The 13871-nt window shown below is 49.1% G+C and overlaps 1 long non-coding RNA gene across 1 annotated transcript; it reads right to left on the bottom strand.

Annotated features, from left to right (window-relative positions):
• Window positions 1–6607: 6607 nt before the first annotated feature.
• Window positions 6608–9211, bottom strand: LOC138446285 (uncharacterized). The gene is made up of 3 exons (XR_011259256.1): window positions 9092–9211; window positions 7404–7518; window positions 6608–6818 (listed from the first exon to the last, which is right to left on the bottom strand). It is a non-coding gene; the product is annotated as an uncharacterized lncRNA (long non-coding RNA).
• Window positions 9212–13871: the final 4660 nt, after the last annotated feature.

Raw genomic sequence — 13871 nt, 5'->3', positions numbered from 1 at the left:
GTGTCCTGTGTTCACTTCTTGTGGCTGACGTAAAAAATTACCACACAATTTGAGGCTTAAAACAACAGAATTTTTTTTTTTAAATCTTGCTTTTTTTCCTTGTTGTTGAGTCCTGTAAATCCTTTATATATTGTGGACGCATGCTTTGTGCTAAGTTGCTTCAGTCATGTTGGACTCTTTGAGACCCTATGGATTGTAACCCACCAGGCTCCTCTGTCCTTGGGATTCTCCAGGCAAGAACACTGGAGTGTGTTGGCAAGACCTCCTCCAGGGGAAAAACAGAAATTTTGTCTCTCATAGCTGTGGAGGCCGGAAATCTGAAGTGGAGGTGTCGGCAGGGCCATGCTCCCTCTGACGGCTCTGAGGGAGAGTCCGTCCTCACCTCTTCTGGCCTCTGGTGGAAGCTAGGTTCTAGGTCCCGAGGTGTTCTTTGGCTTGTGGCTACAATGAATCCAACCTCAGGCTCCATCTTCACAGGGCCTTCCCCCCTTCCTGCTGTGTCTCAGATCTCTTTCTGCCTTTCTCCTAGAAACCCTGTCACTGGAATTGGGGCTCACCTAAATCCAGGATGGTCTCATCTCAAGAGCCTGATTTACTCACATCTGCAAAGGCCTTTCTTTCAAATAAGGTCACCTTCATGGTTCCAGGGATTACAACATGGACATATCATTCATCCAAGTGGACAAACCGCCATTCAACTCACTATGTGACCCACTGCATTTCTTCAAAACCAGTGCCTTCTGCTGTCTCTAGGGGAGGAGTGGTACCCACATTCCCCAGGTGGATGTGGGAAGTCATCCCCGCCCCAGCCCCTCCTTTCCCCTCCACATCCAGACAGTCACCAAGGGCTGTCAACCAACCTCTCAGAGCTCTGCAATCTGTCTTCTCCCCTTTGGTTCCCACTGCCATCCTCACTGGCCTTCTTTCTGTTTTTCAAACTCTCACCTCAGGGACTATGCTTGAACCAATGCTTCTCTGGAAGGCTATGTCCCTCAGGCTTCACAGGCAGGTTGGCTCTTTTTAGAGAGCTCTGAGCTCAGGTATTAACATCACCACTTTTGAGAGGAGTTCCCTTCCTGATCTGCCTCAAATAGCTTCCCAGTGACTCCATCATGTCACACAGCTTTATTCTTCCCAAACTCCTTTGAACCATATTGCTTATTTGTAGATGTTTTTTCCTTTCTGTCTGCCTCAAAACACACACACACACACACACACACACACACACTAAACTACATGAGGCTAGACAGCCTTGTCTCTTTGCTCAGGTCTGTATCCCCAGTCTTGAGATTAGTGACTGCAGTGGAGTATTTAATGCAAGTCTACTGAATAAATGATTGGTGCTTCAGTGCTGGCCTTGACCTCCTTTGTCTGTTCAGACAACTGCGTGACCTTTTAACTGTCTCAGGTCAAATCTGATCACACTTCTCTTAGGCTTAAAGATCATTCACCATTTCCCACAGGTTGTTCTGGGTCCTTAGCTTGACATCCAAGGCAGCCAGTGTACTCCAAACCCTTCCTCAAACTTCCCTCTAGTCACACCTAAGGACCGTTCCGTGGTTCTGACTCTGTGCCTTTGCACCTGACGTCCCCTCTCCAATGCCTTCCTCTTCTTTCAGCTCAGAATCTGATTCTGATTCTTTACTCAAAAACCAGTTCCCATGTCACTGACTCCAGGAAGCCTTCTTTGACTTCTCCCCTCTGCCATGCTGGTACCAGGTTTTTACTGTTGCATTTCCACACGGTTGTATCATGTGCATTCTTCCCTGCTTCTCTGTTCAGCCTGACTTCCTGAAGCTAACCCCTGCATGCTCGTGTTCAGCACAAATGCCATGATCACTCTGGACGAGCATCTCTTTCGACTTCTTCTGAACCTGCAGCCCTTCCACTTGGCCGTCTGAGCTCCAGGGCCTTGGGCTGCATGGTCCTGGGAGCTTCATCAAGCTGCTGTTTGCCTTTGGAGCACCTCCTGGCATTGCCCTTGGGGCATCTTGATTTCTAGAATTGCTTGTCTGGCTTCTGGACTCACTGAGACAGCCTTAATCTCCTGCATTTACGTGGGCTCAGGTTCCACAGTTTCCAGGTCCTTGCCAGCTCCCCTTGACATGCTGCCAGTTACTAGTCTTCACTTAGCTGGGGCAATTGATGCTGAACCAGGGCCATGGGGCGTCTCAAAGCCATGAAGCTGAGTTTCAAAGATTGCAGAGAAGCGAAGCAAGAAAAGTTCCAAAAAGTGTCAATTTAACAATCAAGACTTCACTCTGGAGGGAAGATATTTAGAGTCATGATGAGAGAGGCCGGATCACAGGTGGCCAGCGGGAGACTGGATGTGGAGACATGGGGGCAAAGGAGTGGGTACTCTTCAGCTGCGTGAGGGTAGTATCTTAATCTATCCAGGCTGCTATAATAAAGCCCTACAGATTTATGGGTGGCTTATGTGCTGTGCTGTGCTTAGTCGCTCAGTCATGTCCAACTCTTTGTGACCCCTAGACTGTAATTTGCCAGGTTCCTCTGTTCATGGGGATTCTCCAGGCAAGAATACTCGAGTGGGTTGCCATGCCCTCCTCCAGGGAATCTTCCCAACTCAGGGATTGAACTCGGGTCTCTCACATTGCAGGTGGATTCTTTACTATCTGAGCTACCAGGGAAGCCCAAGAAAACTGGAATGGGTAGCCTATGTCTTCTCCAGGAAACTCCGGACCCAGGAATTGAACCAGGATCTCCTGCACTGCAGACGGATTCTTTACTAGCTGAGCTACCAGGGAAGCCCATCGGTGGCTTTGAGACAACAGAAATTCATTTCTCAGTGTTCTAGAGGTTGAAAGTCCAAGGTCAGGGTGCCAGCATGTCCCGGTTCTGATGAGAGTCCTCTTCTGCGTTGTAGACTGCTGACTTCTCATTGTGTCCTCACGTGGAAGAGAAGCAGAAAGAGGAAGCAAGTGCTATAGCTCTTCAGTTTGGTTCAGTTCAGTCGCTCAGTTGTGTCCGACTCTTCACGACCCCGTGAATCACAGCACGCCAGGCCTCCCTGTCCATCACCAACTCCCGGAGTTCACCCAAACTCACGTCCATCGAGTTGGTGATGCCATCCAGCCATCTCATCCTCTGTCATCCCCTTCTCCCTCTGCCCCCAATCCCTCCCAGCATCAGGGTCTTTTCCAGTGAGTCAGCTCTTCGTATGAGGTGGCCAAAGTATTGGAGTTTCAGCTTCAGCATCAGTCCTTCCAATGAACACCCAGGACTGATCTCCTTTAGGATGGACTGGTTGGATCTCCTTGCAGTCCAAGGGACTCTCAAGAGTCTTCTCCACCACCACAGTTCAAAAGCATCAATTCTTCAGCGCTCAGCTTTCTTCACAGTCCAACTCTCACATCCTTACACGACCACTGGAAAAACCATAGCCTTGACTAGATGGACCTTTGTTGGCAAAGTAATATCTCTGCTTTTCAATATACGATCTAGGTTGGTCATAACTTTCCTTCCAAGGAGTAAGCGTCTTTTAATTTCATGGCTGCAATCACCATCTGCAGGGATTTTGGAGCCCCCCAAAAATAAAAGTAAGAGCTATAGCTCTTACAAGGGTACTAATCCCATTCAGGAGGGCTCCACCCTCATGACCTCATCTAATTCTAATTACCTCTCAAAGACACACTTCCTAATACCATCACATCTGGCAGTGAATCTGGCAGGGACGACATTCAGTCCACAACAGATGGAATGGCTGGTCAAGGGGCTGCAAGGTTGAGATATTTTGTGGGTGATGATAGACTAGAGTGACTTGAGCACCTTAGCAGACACCGCTATATTCTCAAGGATTCTCTTAAAGAACCCTGTTAAAGGTGAGGCTTTTCTCCTGGGTTTGAGGGGGAATGGATATGTGTATATGTGTGTCTTAGTCCCTTCACTGTATACCTGAAACTGCCACAACATTGTTAATCGGCTATAGATAAAAAATAAAAAGTTTAAAATTTGAAAAGAAAAAAAAAAAAAAAAAGGTGAGAGTTTCTCAATCTCAACTCTATTATTAACACTTTGGGCCAGAAAAGTCTTTGTTAGGCTTGGGGTGGAGGGCTGGAGAGGAGGGTCTCTGTCCTGGGTACTGAGATGTGTAGCAGTAACCCTGGCTTCCGCCCACTGGATGCTATTAGCACCCCACAACCCTTGAATGGAGCAACGGAATGTACTGCATTGAAAACATAAGGAAAGAGAGAGGCTCTGAGTTGTACAGGAAGGAAGAGAAAATGTGAAGGAGGGGAAGTCTGTGTCAGGGAGGAAGCTGGGTCAGGGGGCAGACACAGCTTCAAATTCTCCAGTAAAACAAAAGGCCAGATCAGCCACTAACAGGGAGGAAAAGGAGTGTCGCACTTTCCACTCTGCTTCCAGATAAGCTACTGTTTTTCACAAGACCAGACATAGTTGGGCACGGTTAACTAAAGGGTTCCAAGTGCAAGTCCTTTGAGGAAATTCGCATACTGTTTGGTTCTTCATAAATGCTTATCAGTGAATTAAAAGTTCTGATAAACTGTTAAACAGGAGACCAGTTTAACTCTTTTTGGAAATCTCAGCTTTATTGAGGCATTAATAGACGCACAGAATTATAAGATATTTGAAGTGTACATCATGGTGATTGATATAACTTTTTGTTTACTTCTGGCACTTCCCAAATGTATTGGGGAACCCTTTCCTAACTTCCTTCAAAACAAAACCCCCAAATCCCCACAAAACCCCCATTCATATCTCAAAGGACACGTGTAATCTTTGGGACAGATTCCAGGAAGCACTGTGTGAAGGACCCAAGAGGAGACTATGTGTGAGCCAGACTAAAGGGGAGGGTGTCAGCTAAGGACTGATGAGTTTGTTAGTGTGCAGAATTAACACAATTTCTTGTTTTTGTTTTGTCTTATCCAGCAACATTAACTGACCTACAGCAAAGAGCCCCTAGAAATGCAGCCAGCTGCCAAGAGGGTGGAAGGTGACAGGGACAAGGGAGTTGGGTGTTAGTGACATGGTGTTGAAACTGTTAGCCTGGGGAGTGGCTGAGACCTGACCCAGGCTCTCTTTTCACTCACCGTCTTCTCCAGAGGACAGTGCCAAGACCTCTGGGCACATGGGGAAGGGGTGGATGATTCTGTGTGAGGCATCACAAAGGAAGGGACCACAACTCTGAGTCTTCATGAGTAAACAGGAGTTTGCTAGGTTGGTAAAAAGGGAAAGGACATCCCAGGCCAATGGCATAAAGGTGTGGAGGGGTGACAGAAGGTGACAGCTTCCAGAGCTGTTGAGAAATTCAGTGCAGGAGCCAAGGCAACGGGAGAGAACAGAGAAAGCGGGACCAGGGTCACGGGTGCAAACTACAGAGGGCGTTACAGAGGGTGGGGAAAGAGAGCATGGATGCAGGTCTTGTGCCTTCGTTTTTGATGTTTCCGAAGAGTTTATTGTTATTTTCTAGATAATCTGCTTTCTCAGTTTGTATTTCCTCTTTAACTCAAATTGTTTAAGATTAATTTTAGAAGTATATTTCTAGGTGGTTGTAACTTTTTATCTTCTGGTGGTTATTAAATTTGCATTTTATTGTAATATTATAATCAGAAGATTGTTTGTACTCAGCTTTTTGAAATCCATTAAGGTTTTCATTATTTCCTAAAATTTGGTTAATTTTTGGCTCTTGTATTATCTATCTTTAGAGGGGGAAAGAACTGCATATACATTAGTTGTACCTTATTATTTATATTATTTAGTTCTTTTACATGCTGTGTATGTGTGTTTATGTGTCTGTATCCAAATCTTATTCTCTTATGGGCTAAGAGTCTTATCTCCAGTGGCTTTCTTTTTTATGTATCTTTTTTTAAATGTGGACCATTTTTAAAGTCTTTATTAAATTTGTTACAATATTGATTCTGTTTTGTGTTTTGGTTTTTTGCCCAGGAGGCATGTAAGATTTTAGCTCCTCCACCAGGGATGGAACCTGCACCCCAGCACCGAAAGGTCAAGTCTTCACCATTGAACCACCAGGGAAGTCCCTCCAGTGACTTTCTACTATTTCTCTTTGAGGTTCCTGTAAAGAAGTTCTTTATCTTGAGAATATTGTGATCGCACTTGTTAATGTAGAAGAGAAAACTTGGGCAGCCATGCGGAGGAGGGTTTTGGGTGGAGATTGGAGGTGACAGGCTAGGAGTCCAGGCAGAGGTCATGGAGAAAGAAAAGGAGGTGGCGCACTAGCCCGGAGAATCACATGGACGAGTGGGCATACAGGAGGCAGGGGAGCTAGGAGGCCCCAGGATGCTGCTGCTGGTATTCACGTTGGAAGGTGGGACAGTGGGTGGGTGTCCTCACACTGTGTTGTGACAAGTTGTTGATTATTTATGGCTTTTCGTTTTCTTTTCCTTTTGGCTGCACTCACACGGCTTGCAGGATCTTAGTTTCCTGACCAGGAACTGAACTTGTGTCCCCTGCAGGGGAAGTGCTGAGTCCTAACCTTTGATCACCAGGGACGTCCCAACTTGTTGTTTATTTGACTCATCTCTATCTCCCCAGTAAGGGCGGGACCATGTCTGCTTGGTGTCTGTTGTCTCCTCTGAGCCCGGCACAAGTGGTTCCTGGCACACAATACAGGTTGCAAGACAGAATTTAATAAGTGAATGAAACCCTGTTCCCGAGATGGCTGTGGGACCTCCAGGGGAGGTGTCCAGTGGGTGGTTGGGGATGTAGGTTGCAGAGGGGTCAGGGCAGTGAGTCCCTGATGAGAAGGCATGCTTGCTGAAATGCTCTATGTGGTCTGGACTCCTCTGTGGGTAGCAGCTTGCTGTGAGCCTCCTGACCTGTGTGAAGAAATCACGCGTGTGCAGGTATGTGCATTCGGGGGTGGGGTGGGTAAAGAGTCTTCGGCCAAGGGAAGACCAATGCATCACCGACCATGGTCTGCTGTGGTCAAACAAGTCTGTAACGTAATGCCAGCCCCTTCATCAGTTCCGTGCCCAGAAACCCACCTCCTTGGGACTTTTCCCACTATTTCTTAAGTCTCCTCCTTTATTTCTTCAAGGCTTTTTCCCCTTTATCTGGACCCTCGTACTTTCTGGCTCCCCAGAAACCTCGGCCCTTGATTCCCTGGCAATCTCTCTACTGGAGTCGTCGTCCCTATTGGGTCTGCCATGCTCCCACCCTCTCCTGCAGAGAACGGCAGGGAGGGTGTGCCCTCTTCCGTTCCATGTAGCTGCCCCTCTTTTTCTTTCCTTCCCAGCCAAGCTTCTGGAAAGACTTGTGCAATTTGTTATCTTTACTTATTTCTTATCTAGATTCAGCGTGATCCAGTCCATTTCCCATCTTTTTTCTCAGAAGCCTTTCTCCAACCAAGGTCATCAGTTTGCCAAATCCAATCCCAACGGAACCCACTTTCCAAACTTAACCTTCTCCGTCCTCTTGGCAGTATTTCACATCTACGTCTCCTTCTCCTTGATGTTTTCTCCTCCTTGGCCTTCTAAGGAGGGTGAATATATATAATCCATCTTCCAAACTGGGCCACTGTTTAAAGTGAAAGGGGGCACTCATTAATTATTATGCCAGGCTGTCCTAAACCAAGACTCCCTCAGGCAAACACAGACTTACGGTCCTCCCTGCCTCCAAAACCTCCCTCTCCCGTCTCTGGCTGCTCATCCTCAGGCTCCTTTGTGGGGCCCTTCTTCTCCATCCTCTCCTTAAGCATGCCCCCAGCATTCCCCCATTCTCCCTCCGCACCATCTCCCTATATGATGTTATCCACTCGTGGCTCAATCCTTGTCTGTCTACAGTGTCTTGATTCCTACTCCACATACAAACCCAACTGCTGAATAGAAGTCTCTACCCGGTTGTCCTAGAGGCAGCTCCACATCTATATTTAAAACCAAATTCATTATCTTTAACCCTAAATAGGTTATCTTCCTGTGGGTGAATGGTAGGTGGAGGAATATGAAGGAAGTGGCCATTAAGAACATAGCTTCTGCAACCTAAGTGTCCATTGGCAGATAAATGGATAAAGAAGATCAGCATAGATGCAGAATGGAATATTATTCAGCCACAATGAATAATGAAATACAGTCATTCGCAGTAACACAGATGGGTCGACCTAGAGAGTATCACACTAAGTGAAGTAAGTCAAAGAAAGACAAATACCATATATGATAACTTATTTGTGGAATCTAAAAAGGATACGAAATTTATAGAACAGAAAAGACACAGACATAGAAAACAATCCTATGGTTATCAAAGGGGAAGGGGAGGAAGGGACAAATTAGTTTGGGATTAGCAGATACACACTATTATATATAAACTAGATATAAACAACAAGGACCTTCTATATAGCATAGAGAACTATATTTAATAACTTAAAACAACCTATAATGAAAAAGAATCTGAAAAAGAATACATATAGTCTCTAAAGCCAAGTCTGGCTCCAGAGACATTTTCTCAAGCACCTTAGTATTTTCTGTGTGCCAAGAGGCTAGAAAAGTGTTCAGCAAATAATAAGTGCTCAGCAAATTTTTTCCACCCTCCTTCTAGCTCAGCAATTTGTCTAACCAAAGTGAAAGTGTTAGTTGCTCAGTTGTGTCCAACTCTTTGCAATCCCATGGACTGTAGCCCACCAGGCTCCTCTGTCTATTGGATTTTCCTGGCAAGAGTACTGGAGTGGGTTACCATTGCCTTCTCCAGGGGATCTTCCCAGCCCAGAGATCAAACCCTGGTCTCCTGCATTGCAAGTGGACTCTTTACTGCCTGAGCCACCAGGGAAGCATAAAGATTGTCTACCCAGGAGTAGGCTTATTTTCCTCGTCTTTCCTTACTCTACATCTGGCAAGTCCTGTCAACTATACCTTAAAATGTTATGTGCCTTTCCAGAGTTGAGTTAATTATTATTCTTTTTCCAAAGTACTTTTAAAATTGAAGTAGAATTGATTTACAAAGCTGTGTTATCTGCTACACAGCAAAGTGGTGCAGTTATACACACACATTCTTTTTCTTGTGCGATTACTTTTCTATATTCCTAGTTCATTGTCCAAGATGTCTTGATATTGAGAAGTCAACTCCCAGAGTACCAGGTAAGAATGCAGAGTACACAGACCTGGATGTCTGCAGAGTCTGAAGCTTTTCCTTCCAAACCTCCACTCTGCTTGCTTCCTTAGAACCTTACTGCATCACCATGGAAACAAGTCCAGGCCTGCCTCCTGGAAGATGAGAGACTCTGTGGAGCAGAGATGAGCCATCCTGCTAAAGCCAGGCTGCCACCAGTGCCCAGCCAAACCTGCAGCTGACCACAGATCCAAGAACAGAGGAACTGCTACCTGAGCCCACAGCAAACTGCTGACCTGCAGAAAGATAAGTTAAATGAGTGGTTGTTGTCAACCATCAAATTTTGGAATAGTCTGTTATGCAGGAAAAGCTTACTGGTACACTTAGAAATGGGTATTCCCAGATGGTTAAGAACCCACCTGCCAATGCAGGAGACATAAGAGACTTGGGTTTGATCCCTGGGTCAGGAAGATCCCCTGGAGGAGGGCACAGCAACCCACTCCAGTATTCTTGCCTGGAGAATCCCATGGACAGAGGAGCCTTGTGGGTTACAGTCCATGGGGTCGCACAGAGTCAGATGAGGTGCCTTAGCATGCCTACATGCTTAGGAATTTGCCACAGACAGGGTAGCTTGAATAACAGAAATTATTTTCTCATACTCCTAGAGGCTAGAGGTCCAGGACCAAGGTACCAGCAGAGTTAGCTTCTGGTGAGACTTTTCTTCCTTGCTTACGGACAGCACCTTCTTGCTGTGTCCTCGTGTGAGCCCAGCAAGAGAGACCTTGTCTCTTCCTCTTCGTATAAGGACATTGATCCTATCAGATTGTTGTCCTTGTTCGGTCACTAAGTAGTGTCTGACTCTTCGTGACCCCACAGACTGCAGCACACCAGACTTCCCTATCCTCCATTATCTCCTGTAGATTGCTCAAGTTCATGTCCATTAAGTCGGTGATGCTATCTAACCTATCAGATTAGGGGCCCAAATTTATAGCCTGATTTAATCTTAATTACTTCCTTACAGTCTCTGTCTCCATGTACAGTAGCACTGGGGATTAGGGCTTCAGTGTACGAATTTAGGGGGGGGGGGGGGGTGGGCACACACAATTCAGCCCATAGCAGGTAGCAACCATCAAGTGGAAGTAGAAGCCATAAGAGCTGCTAAGTGAAAGTGGAAGTGTCAGCCACTCAGTCATTCCGATTCTCTGGGACCCCATGGACTGTAGCCCGCCAGGCTCCTCTGTCCATGGGATTCTCCAGGCAAGAACACTGGAGTGGGTTGCCGTGCCCTTCTCCAGGGGATCTTCCCGACCCAGGGATCGAACCGCGCTGCAGATTCTCTACCATGTGAGCTATCTGGGAAGCTAAGCGCTGCTAAGATCACCTGAAAGGAGTGTGAGGGCAGAGGAGACCCACTGACCAAGGACAGACTCAGGGTCCCCAGTCTGGGGACCGGCAGACCAGTCCCCGGGGCCAGCAGTGGATGAGCAGCCCTGTGAGAACAGAGAGGGAAAGGTCAAGGAAGTACAGGGAGGACCGAGGGGTTGATAAGGAGGCATGGACGCCAAGCCATCCATCATTTCACAGAGGAGGAAATGACTAACACAGTCAGCGCAGCAGGCAGAGGTCAGGGGCTGAGATGTGCCCACTGGTCTTGGCCCAGTCCCTGGTGACCCCGACAAACGTCAGAAGTATGGCCGAGCCAGAAGCCATGTCCCTGGTGGACTGAGGAACAGAAAGGAGATAAGGAACGGAACAAGCAGATAAAGGATGCTGCTGAGAAGTCTGGACGAGAAGGCACGAGAGAAATCAAGAACACAGAATCAAGAGACTTTTTTACGACAGGAGAGACTTACGTGTCTGTATAGGCTGAGAGGATTGAGCTAGAAACCAGGAGACGTTCATGATGAGGGAACAAGGTTTAGAGGAGGCAAAGAGGCAGGCGGCAGTAGCTAGCCTTTCTTAGCATTTGCCTGTGCCAAGCTCTCTGTGCAGCCTGTCTCATCTAATCCTTCCATCAGCTCTGCGAGGTAAAGGCAGCTACCATCCCATCTCACTGATGAGGAAACCGAGGCACTGAGGAGCTGAAGAAATCTGCCCAAGATCACACAGCCAGGAAGGGATATAAATGGGATTGGAACCCCGGCAGCCCGACTCCACAGGCTGGGGGATCTGACCTGGATTTTGGCCTGCTTCTAAAATTAATAGGAAAGCAGTGGGGGTGTGGGGGTAGGAGGGGGGTGCGTGGAAGCGGACTCGGTAGGGAGGAAGGATTTGATGGAGATCATGTGATCCCAGTGACCTCAATTTTTTTTTCCAGTGGTAGGAGACAAGAAGCTAAGCGTTAGGCCCGGGGTCGGAAGGGAGCATGCGGAGAGTGATGGAGGCCCAGAATAGTAAGTGGTTTAGACCCAAGGCTGCTGCATGTGCTGGCAGGTGGTACCCAGTTGGGAGTCTGAGCCTGTAGCGATGCCAGCACTGTGGTGGTGCCCTTCCCAGCAGTGCTCGGGAGCCAAGAGAGGCAGGAGGCCTGGCACCGGCTCCAGGCTGGGAGGCTTGCCAAGGGGGTGCCAGCAAAGGGTGGGGAGAAGGGCGCTGGGTCCTGGCGAGCATCTGTGGTTCCTGATTTGGCTGTGTCCAAAGGGAGGCCTGCACCCATCCCATGGCGGTCACCCCTGAATCTCAGAGCGTGGGCCTGGCCTGCTGTGTGTTCAGGGTCCCCAGAGAGGATCTGATTCCAATAGAGTCTGGAGTTCAAGCTGAGTCCAGGAGGGTAGGAAGTAAGAGGGGCTGAGAGACAGGGTGTAAAAGGTAGAGGGAAGGGCTGAGGGATGACAGGGCAGGGTGCCGAGGAAGGCGAAAACAGAGATGTGAGCACTGGGGTAGGAGGACCCCGCAGGGTCTGCACCATCCTGCTTGGGCAGGCTTGGGGGCCTTGAAAGGACTTGGGCTTCCCTGGTAGCTCAGCTGGTAAAGAACTGCCTGCAATGCAGGCAAGAGATCTGAGACCCCAGTTTGATTCCTGGGTTGGGAAGATCCCCTGCAGGAGGGCATGGCAACTGACTCCAGTATTCTTGCCTGGAGAATCCCCATGGACAGAGGAGCCTGGCTGGCTACAGTCCACAGAGTCACAAAGAGCTGGACACGACAGCACAGCGCAGCAGATTTTACACCCTCATCCACACCCATATTCCTCTGCCCAAACTGAATGGAAGTGTCTCAGAACTTTCCCTTTGTCCTTAAGAGTAGGGACCTCTGAGGGAGAGGCTAAAACAGGGGAGGCCACAGGAGTTGCCTGAATAGACTTTTCTTTCCACGAAACCCCAGCACAGCCCAGAAAACCAACACAGGGGCGCCAGCAGGAGTGGGCTTTCTGTGGGACCCGAAGCATCTTCCGTGGCTGAAGGACTCTTCAGGAAGAGAAATCCTGGGGAATGGGCTGGGACGACCAGCAATGGGGAAAATGTTAATTTTACCCAACCCACGTTTACAGAGCTCCTAATATATATATATATATACCAGGCACTATCTGAACAAGACAGGTGGTGTGATCTCATGTAGCAGCTCCCAGAGCACCTTCTCCAGGATGGTAACCATCTCCCGTTTTTTAAAAAGGGGGTGGGGTTCCCAGGTGCAAATAAGTTTGGGAAACGCTAGCTTAAAGAGAGTTAAACAGATTTACTCCCTGAAGGACTTGTCAGAGGCTTTAATCTGTCACTATGCTCCAAGACATTCCCTGAAGTGGAACTGAATTTAGGGTACTGCCCTGCACCACCACCACCACCACCACCCCCCCCCCCCCCCAGCCCCAGGCCTGCTTGACCACAGGTTTCTCTCATTCCCGGCAGCCCGAGGACAGGAACACGTGATCCACCAACTCTCGTGGAGAAGCGTAACTCGGTGGCAGAGTTCAGCCGTGAAGTCAGGCTCCGCGGTGGGGCCTCGGGCAGGCTGCTTCGGACCGTGTGCACTGTGTCCATCTTCCCACCTGCAGCTCAGGCAGTGTCTCCCTTGTGCAGGTGTGAAGCTGGGAGTGCCGGGCCTGGCACCCAGAAACCCCTGACTCAAAGGACACCGGCCTGGCTTGAGAGGCCCTTCTGCCTGCTCTAAAATGCTATGGCTTGCGGGCCTAAAAACCACTGATTGGGGGCCAGGGTCAGAGCGCCTGTCTTCTCCCCAGCAGTCTCAAATGGCTGTCAAAGCCTGTGACAAGAACAAGGAAAGAGCAGTCACTGGGGATGAGGGTGGGGAGGGGGAAGGGGAGGGGCGAGGGTGGGAATAGGGGAAGGAGGAGGGGAGGGGTAGGAGGGGGAGGGGAATGGGGGAGGGGAAGAGGAATGTGGGGGGAGGGGAGGGGGAGGGAGGTACTTCCGTTTCCATTCCCATCAGCGAGCGCAGGCTCTAGGAATCTGCGGTCGGTGGGCTGGATTGACTTCTTGGACAGGGTGGCGACAGGCCGGGAACGGCCGGCCAGCCACCCACGCCCGCAGGGCCCCAGGATTGCTGCGGCCCGAGTGGGCACACCGGAAACCTCCCCAGGCCGGGCAGGCGCTGAGCAGCTGCGGGACTTGGCCCGGGCCCAGCCCTGTCCTTCCTGGAGGTGGCCGCTGGCGGGAGACTTACCAGAAACGCTCCGCGGCCGCCGCTCGGGCTGACGTCAGCGTCTCCGGAGGGCGTCGGGCCTGGGGGATTTCTAGCCCCCGACGTGTCTGGGGAAAGGATGCCTCCTCTTCCAAGTGCAGTGTACCACTTCTTCAGGGCCTGAGAGAAATGGGAACAGATGGTGGTGCCTTAGGAGGGAGGGAGTTTGAACTGGGAGACATCGGGTAAGGACC

This window comes from Ovis canadensis, chromosome 9 (assembly GCF_042477335.2).
Source record: "Ovis canadensis isolate MfBH-ARS-UI-01 breed Bighorn chromosome 9, ARS-UI_OviCan_v2, whole genome shotgun sequence".
NCBI classification, from domain to species: Eukaryota; Metazoa; Chordata; class Mammalia; order Artiodactyla; family Bovidae; genus Ovis; species Ovis canadensis.
The sequence above is the reverse complement of the archived record's forward strand: the minus strand, read 5'-3'. Positions and strand labels throughout refer to the sequence as shown.